Here is a 9202-nt window from a genome sequence, read left to right as displayed (position 1 = left end):
TCATTTTAGGAACTTGGCCATCTCCCATCTGGAATGGGCTCACTCAGATGGATTTCTTCCTATGGATATTTTATTACTTACATGGAGCTGGAAGGGAAATAATTGGGCAGATTCTATAGCTGTGATTGGTAAATGGGGCTTTCAATCAGACAGACCAAGGGTTGAGTCCTGATTCTGTAATCATAGGCTGTATGACTCAGGCAGAACAAGACATACATCTTTGTGCCTCTGTTTTCTATCTGTAATATGGACTCTACTTCATGAACATGTTGTAAAGGTTAAATGAAAAAACATATTTTTAAACCAGTTTTCCAATATGCCATAAACATAGTTGTATAATATTGCCGATAAACAATGCCTAAAAGTGATACATATACACACTTATAAACTTTACTGATTTAAAAGCACTTTTAACATACACATTAAAAAGTTTCCAAACAAGAAGCAAACTCATTTTAGAGCAGGGGTGTCAAACTCATTTTCACCGGGGGCCACATCAGCCTCACAGTTGCCTTCCGAGGGCCGAATGTAATTTTAGGACTGTGTAAATGTAACTACTCCTTAACTGTTAAGCAAGAGCTTGGCAATGCTGCCGGTTAAAAACAAGGTGCCAGGCTGGATTAAACAAGGTGGAGGGCTGGATTCTGCCCGCGGGCCTTGTGTTTGCCACCTGTGTTTTTGAGCAATGCTGTGAGATGCTTGTCAATGATTCCAGAATGTGAAACACATAGGTGGAAGCTATTTGATTTTATAGAACAAGATCATTTTATTCAGCAAATGGGAAGACAGAGGTGTTAAGAATTTGAGAACTGCTTAGCCTTACTGACTTCATTTCCCTAAACATAGTTATGTTGGCAGTAAGACACAGGAATAAAGATCGTTCCTGGATCTGCTGGTCCACCAAGTATGTTAACCGCTGGCATGTGATAAATGGTTTCACTCTCAGGATCCCCAAGAGAAATGAGGCTCAGAGCAATCACGAAGTCTTCTCAGGGGCTGGGGAAGGAGGAAGGCTGTCTAGACAGGGGGCTGTGCTCTTGTGCTTTCATTCTGCTTGATGCATACCTGTAGACAAATGGAAAACATACAACAGCTGAGGAGAAACCCAGAAATAAATATCAGAAGGTCAACAGAAACACTGATAAAGAGTGATGCATTTGATACAAAAATAACATTGATTCTCATCTTCAGTGTGGATTCCCAAAGTGATTGAGGGGTGCAAATTAGAAACCAGTTTACAAGAGGCCTTGACTTGAGAAATCTGGAGCTATTGGCTTTTATTGCTTAATTGGAAATCTCATTTTGAGTGGGGAAAAAATAACTTGCTTTTAGGTACATTCATTCTTAGAATTGTGAGAAGGCTGTTAGTACACACGGAGCCAGGGAAACGTCCTGAGACTGAAAGTCTGTCCCTGTGAGCAGAAGGCTGGGAAAGACTGAAGAAAGAGGCTGTCCAGTCTGGTAATTCATAGAGTTTATAAAGGGAAACTTACATAGGGCATGTCTTGGGTGGTTGAAGATGGAATGGACCCCTGCACAGCTTGGCAGGTGCCAAAGAGTGATGTGATGTAAAGTAGGGGATGGTCCTGGGTGCTAGTACATCAATGTTACCGGGATTGGGAAATCACTTTACATGACTGACCAGGTCAGACAACAACCTGTGCTGCAAGCCAGCACATAGCAGGAGGCAAGAGATGAGAGCTGATTTGTGTCAGAATGAGCATCAGTTGTCATCCAAAGGTCTCTAAGGGGTGGGGGCGGGCGGCGGTTTGCTGAGAGCAACTTCTGTTCTGGCCTGAGCCTGGCTTGCAGAACAGACTGTGGTCATGTCATGGACCAGTTTCTCCTCCAGAAAGGACTTGGTTTGAGTCTTAGGTAAAGGCTACTTCTGACTGCTTCTTGCAGACTTATAAGGGAACCCTAGGATCTTGGCAGCCCAGCTGCAGAGTGTGTCTTTGGTGGTGCCTTCTGAGTCATTTCCTATGTCTCCTGTGGCTGATTATCAGTGAAGTGTGTCATTGCTCAGACACAGCATCCTGTGCTCTGTATTTGAAAGAGAATCTACTCAAATATTAGTCAATTGAGTTTTCTGTGCCAACGCCACTAAGTGCTGGGGTGGTGCTGCAGAGTACGGATGAAACTCTCTCTGAGATCATGGAACTCATACTCCAAAGATAGTTGAATAAACAAAGTTTTTACACTTTAACTTCTCCTTGTCTTCTAATTTTCTTATCTGCACTAAAAAAATCAGAAACCTGTTTTGAGATGTATTAGTTGTGTATTAACTTCTTTTGGTACAAATCCATTTCTTTCCTGGAGTGAATGTAATAATACCTTTTATGACATCTGATGGTTCCTGAAAATCAATAAAACCAGTCAATGATTAATGTTTGACTGAAGGTGAAGGGAGAGGCTTCTGGAGCAGAGCAGTGTGGACAGAGTGCCCTCCGGGGAGATACTCAAGTCCCAGCAAGAGTCTCAACAGCTGAATGGAAGAAAATAATTTTTAACAGACAGTTTGTTATTTACATACAGAAAGGTAAGCGTTGACATGTCTTTATGATGTCGCTAACATATTTCTTTAAGAATGAAAAAAAATAGATTGTGGAAGGGGGTACTTAAGAAGTCTCTGGACAGCCCTGTCTGATATGGCTCAGATGGCTGGAGTGTTGTCCCGTATACCAAAAGTTTGCATGTTTGATCCCTGGTAAAGGCATGGACCTAGGTTGCGAGATCTGCCTTCCTGCCTGGGCAGGTATGGAAGACAACCGATGTTTTCCTTTCACATCGATGTTTCTTTCTTTCACTCTCTTCCTTCCTTTCTCTCTAGAATCAATAAATATATCCTTGGTTGAGGATTTAAAAAAATCTCTGGGCAAATTTCTTTCTTGAGGGGTGCTATGTAGTATTGCTGGGAAGGAAATTTTATTCCTGGTGTTATAAGTTTTGCTTGCGGAGCATAATTTATTTATATATATATATTTAAATATATTTTTAACTGTTGTTCAAATACAGTTGTCTCCATTTCTCCCCCACCACTCTCCCCTCCCCGCCACTGACCTTCTTTTCAGTCACCTATCTGTCATAAATTCATTTGATGAAGTGGCTTCGGTTGCATCAAACTTGATCGTGGAATTAAGGAAGGGTTGAGCTTTTGGGTGTTTAAATGAGTATTATTTCCATACTTTGTGATTAAAATATGAAAATATCTAGCCTTAAGATGTTCTGGCTCTTGTATCCTATAAATTTGGGGATGGAATTGTCATTCTGACAGTGCCTTCTTCAGATGTGGTCTTCAAAAACTGAGCATTCTAAGTATTCCTCAGAGAATGAGACTCAATTTAGAATTCTTATGACTGTGGGATACAGTGGGGGAGGAGAAATGCATGAGAGAAAAGAAGCCTTTCTTAAAACCAGTAGAATGAGAATTTAAAACCAGAGAGAGAAGTCCGCTGTCACAAGGAAAGCAAGAATTGATGTGTGTATGTCAGCTTATGGTACTTCTTTCAGCCCCGCAGGTGGATGTACTGTCTGCTAATGAGTGATTGTTTTGAGGTTTCAAGTCACATACAGCATATCGGTGCCTTCAAAGGTCCAGCCCTTACGCTGTTTCAGTTTTTTCTTTATTACAATGGGTTGACTTTCTAGGGACAAATGCCCTCTGTGATGGGGGATATGAAGTGAGAGATTGGAAGGACAATGCATTCTCTGATATCTGCTTGTCTTTACTTTTCTTCAAAAACTTGGATGCAAGTGAGGAATAGTTTGAAAGAAGAAAGTACATGTTTAGATGACAAGGAAAATGGATGAATCCAGCTCCCATCAGGAAACAAAATGAGTCTTTTACTGAGCAAGGGTTTATTGTGGTTTACAAGTTATAGTTTATGAGTCGTCAGGGTTGGGCAGAGGGTTAGGTCAGTTTTATCATTTGCCAGCCAGCAGACACTGAGCAGATTGCTAGAACTCTCTGAACCTTAATTTTCTCATCTACAAAGTGGAGATACTTGCCAAACCACGTAGTTGTGAGAGTAAATTAGATAAGCATGTAAAGAACTCAGTGTTGTTAGCTCTTCTTTCCATGAGAAAGTTCAAGTAGGTGACTCAGTCAAAGTGAGAAGTTGCTATTTTATTCTCTAGGGAGAAAAACCCTATAGTGCTGCAATAATTATATCCTTCATTGTGCAAGACAGCAACTAATTCTATGCTAAGGAAGTGGGGTCCGACAATATATGAGAATGATAAAACAATTGGGATTTACTTTTTTATGAAGCATTTAAAAGCCCCTCTGGCATTTTACATTAAGTCTTTTGGTGAGGTGGGATGTGGCATCCTTTGAATCTTGCCGACATGACCCCTGGGAAAAGTCATTGTTGTTCAAGGTAAAGGTTACATTTCCAGTACCTCCTCCTTTCTTTTTCTTTTTTTCCAAAGGGCAAAATATATTCTGGCAGCAACTCAACTTCCTGTTCCACTGTCAGAGAAATTCCCAGGGAATTTCAAAAGGGTGTGCCCAGACTTTTCTCTTGTGTTGAGAGGTGACTCTGAGAAGGAAGGCTGAGCAAAGGCCCACAAATAAGTGCTGTTGTGGGTGGTAGTCTACATGGGTACAAACATATGGATTTATTCATTGGCATAAAATTTCATTTGTTCAGAAATCCCTGGTGTCAAATTTAGAGTGGGATTAGTTGTTCGGTAGCCTGTTCATTGAACAAACAAAGAAAGAGGTATTGAAGTTTGTTAGGGGACTATCTACCTCTGTTAGTTGTGAGAACAAACAGGAATGTTTACTTAGATGCAAGAAATATTAATTAAAGAGGTTAATCACTCAGTGGTTAAGGTATTAGTTACACTAAAGTTGATTTTTCACTTAAGCATATGTACCAGACCAAGTTATATTTAATTATTATGTCTATGGCACAGAGAAAGCTTAATTTCTCTTAAAATATTCTGTAAAACTGACAGTGAATTCTCTTACTCATAATATTCGGAGTCAATAATTTCTTTCTGTATTTTAATTATTTTAAAATATTAGGGCCTGTACTTATTGATTAGAAAATGATGCGGACTGCAGCCTGTGGGGTCCATGTGTGTGGATGAGACGAACAAGTTCACACAGACTGCAGAAATCCTGTAGAGAAAAAGGGACGGCACGGCCTCTCTCTCTGAGAGAGAGCACCTTGACCCTTTCCTGGACAAGCTTTTATTGCTTTCCTGTAGCATTACATCAAAGAAGGTTCTCATTCATTATACTTAGGTTTACTTCAAGTGATTACTTCTTACAGCTAACAAGGAAAAAATGTTGGAAATAAAAGGGAATGATAAAAGGGATTGATCTGGTTACATTCCATCCTTGGGACGGCTTAGCACAGACTTCAGGGAGTTGCTTCAGAGATATACATTTAACATCTGCAGTTTCAACCCAGGGTGAGGGAGTTTTAGCAAAAGCGAGCCTTAAAGCAGCCTAGGTACAATATCAGCCTGGTTCCCCATGGGAAAGCCAATCTGCACCCCTGGGTCCTGTGTGCCGCCTCACACCCGATCGGTTTTCTGATTCAGTGCTGGGCTATATTCGCCATTGCCATGCTGATTGGTTCCCTATAAGAAAACAAAGAGAAATCAAAATGATAGATTCTCTGTGCTTCCTGAACTTGCATGTCTATTTCCTTCACCCAATCAGGGAAGTTTTCTTTCATTATTTTTTCAAATAGATTTCCAATTTCTTGCACTTTCTCTTTTCCTTCTGGCACCCCTATATTGGAACGCTTGAGGTTATTCCCGAGGCTTCTTACAATATCCTCCTTTTTTTTTTCTTCTTGTTGTTCTGATTGGTTGTGTTTTGCCTCCTTATGTTCCAAATCATTGATTTGATTCTCATCTTCATCCACTCTACTGTTGTTTTCCTGTGAATTGTTCTTTATTTTACTTAGTGTATTCTTTGTTTCTGAGTGGATCTTTTTTATGCTGTTGAGGTCCTCACTAAATTCCTTGGACATTCTTATAACCAGTGTTTTGAATTATGCATCTGATAGATCATTTTTCTCCATTTTAATTATTTTTCTGGAGTTTTGATCTGTTCTTTCATTTGGACCATGTTTCTTTGGCTCCTCGCTTTGGCAGCCTCTATGTATTTGTTTTAAGGTAGAACTGCTATCACTCCCTGTCTTGGTAGCATGGTCTAATGTAGTAGGTGCCCTATAGGGTCCAGTGGCACAGCCTTTCTATCACCCAAGCTGGGTACATGAGATGTGCCTTTTGTGTGGGCTGAGTATACCCTCCTCTTGTAGTTGAGACTTGATTGCTGTTGGCAGGTCAATGGGAGGGATTTACCCAGACCAGTTAGCTTCAAGGATGGACTGTGACCACTGAACACCAACCTTCGCCATCTGTGGAGGATCAACTGTGCAGGGGAAGGGTGATGGTGCTTTGATATGGCCTGTAGCTGTCCACTGCATGTGCAGGCTCTGGGATTTCCTGGGTGATACAGGCCAAGATCAGTCCCCACCTGTGTTCTGTGCAGGGCCACTCTGCCTGAGCTATGAAGCAATCTGAGATGGCTACTACTTGTGCTGGGCTTAGAGATTCCCAGGCAAAGCCAAGCTGTGCATCTAGGCTGGCTGCTGCTAGTGCTGAGCCTGGGGCCATTTAGCAAGAGGTACTGGGACTGGGAGCTCACTGAGGCTGGTTGTTGTTTGTTTTCGAGGATTTAGGAAGTTGTGAAGCATGAGCCAAGACCAGCTATTCATATGGAAAAGTCACTGTTAACAGCTTGGGTGGGCCCATAAGTTAGGTGGGATGAACTCAGAAGATCTCCAGGGTAGGGCAACAGTGTTAGCCAGGTTGATGGAGTCTCAGATATGGCACCTATCTTTCAGTTCTGTGGCTTTTTGGAGGGAGGGGTCAGAAAAGGGGCAATAGCCTCTGTCCACCTTTCTGTCTGGGAGAAAGCTGTCCCCCAGCTTTCACCTTGATGAGAGCTGGGGGACACTTCAGTTCCTCCCTGTATGCCACTGGTGCTCTTCAAGCTGCTACCTCAGTGCTGGAGCTCAGAGGGAGTGAGTCTGAGTACATCCATGTGTAGTTCTTTAAGAGAAACTGCTTGGGGTTCCAGCAGTTTCTTCTACCAACTCAATCCTTGCTGGTTTTGCAGCCAGAAGTTATGGGGACTTATCTTCCTGGTACTGGAAACTTGGACTGGAGAGCCTGGTGTTGGACTGGGACTCCTTGCTCCTGAGATATCGCTTCCAAATTTTTATCCACCACATGTGGATGTGAGATCAGCCTGTTTCACATCTCTACCTGTCCTACCAGTCTGGCTGAATGCCTTCCTTCCTTCCTTCCTTCTTTCTTTTTCTTTTATTTATTTTTAGAGAGAGGGGAAGGGAGGGAGAGAGGGAGAGAAACGTCAATGTGTGGTTGCCTTTTGCGTGCACCCCACTGGGGACCTGGCCAGCAACCCAGGCATGTGCCTTGACTGGGAATTGGACCAGTGACCCTTAGATTTACAGGCCAGCACTCAATCCACTGAGCCACACCAGCCAGGGCTGGATGTGGTTTCTTTAATTCCATAGTTGTCAGACTTCCCTTCAACTCAATTTCTGATAGTTCTGAGTGATGGTTGTTCTGTAGTTTAGCTGTAATTTTGATGTGGTTGTGCATGGAGGTGAGCTTTGTATACCTATGAGGCCATTTTGACTAGAAGTCTTTTGTTTATTTATTTTAATTAAATTTATTGAGTGACATTGGTTTATAGGGTCATACATGTTTCAGGTGTATATCCATGACATATCATCTATATATTGCTTTGTGTGCCCACTACCCAAAGTCAAATCATCTTCCATCAACATTTGTTTTGTTGGCTCCCTTTACCCTTTACTAACTCCCACTCCCACTCCCACTTCCACTTCCACTCCCTTCCCTCTGGTAACCTCCATGCTGTTGTCTGTGTCTTTGAGTTTCAGTTTTATATCCTACATATGAGTGAAATCATATGGTTCTAGCTTTTACTGACTGACTGATTTTGCTTAGCATGAGATTCTCAAGATCCACCTACATTGTCACAAATGGCAGTATTTCATCTTTTCTTATGGCTGAGTAGTATTCCATGTATACTATATGTAGCATGTTTTTTCTTTATATTTTAGTGTCTAAACTCAGTGGAATGGGATCTAATTTGGACTTACCTCATACTGAATTTCTGAAGCCAAAATATGTGACTTTATTATCTTGACAAAATGTTCATCTGTACACTTTATAATACATGAAGACATCTTGTCTAATACATGAAGAAATACTTTGTCAAAAGTAATTAAGCCACCTTTTATGAGAAACAGCAATTCCTACCTTCCTCTTTAGTCCAGGGAAGCACTTGTATGTTTTGATAGACAGAAAAGAAAGTCCTTTGCCAGCCTCCCTTCTAGGGTTTCTGAGGTATAAGCCTGCAACCATAGGGAATTCAATGCTGACATCCTTACTGCCAACCTGCTTAGGCTGTTAGGGAAGCACCAGGACATCTGTTGTAGCTATGTGGGTGCTTTCCTTCCTTTTGACCTTGTCAGGACGACCCTTCCATTCAGGGCTTGGGTATCCTGCGTGAGTTTGAGGAGAGGGACTCTCACTCCAACCGTGTTTCCCTTACCCCTCTGGGGGAGTGCTGGGTGGAACAAAAAACTACCCAGGAATAAATACTCCTTAGAACTCATTATTCTTTTATGTGATAATAATAATTATGCCAGTGAATTGTATTTATTTATTTTTTAAGCCTCACCCAAGGATATGATTACTGATTTGAAAGACAGAAAGGACCCCTGGCTGACATAGCTCAGTGGATTGAGTGCAGGCTGCGAACCAAAGTGTCGCAGGTTCGATTCCCAGTCAGGGTACATGCCTGGGTTGCAGGCCATGACCCCCAGCAACCGCACATTGATGTTTCTCTCTTTCTTTCTCTCTCTCTCTATCTCCTTCCCTTCCCTCTCTAAAAATAAATAAATAAAATCTTAAAAGAAAACCTATGTTACCTCAACATTTTGGGAAAAAAAAGAAAGAGAGAAAGGGAGAGGAGAGATAGATAGATAGAGAGAGAGAGGTTGAGAGACATTGATGTAAGAGAGAGAAATCAATTAGTTGCCTCCCATAGGTGCCCCACCTGGGGGTCAAAACCACAACCCAGGTACATGCCTGACTGGAGTTCAAACCTGTAACCTTT

The sequence above is a fragment of the Phyllostomus discolor genome, chromosome 7, assembly GCF_004126475.2.
Source record: "Phyllostomus discolor isolate MPI-MPIP mPhyDis1 chromosome 7, mPhyDis1.pri.v3, whole genome shotgun sequence".
In the NCBI taxonomy this organism is placed as follows: Eukaryota; Metazoa; Chordata; class Mammalia; order Chiroptera; family Phyllostomidae; genus Phyllostomus; species Phyllostomus discolor.
This window is presented reverse-complemented; position numbering follows the sequence as displayed.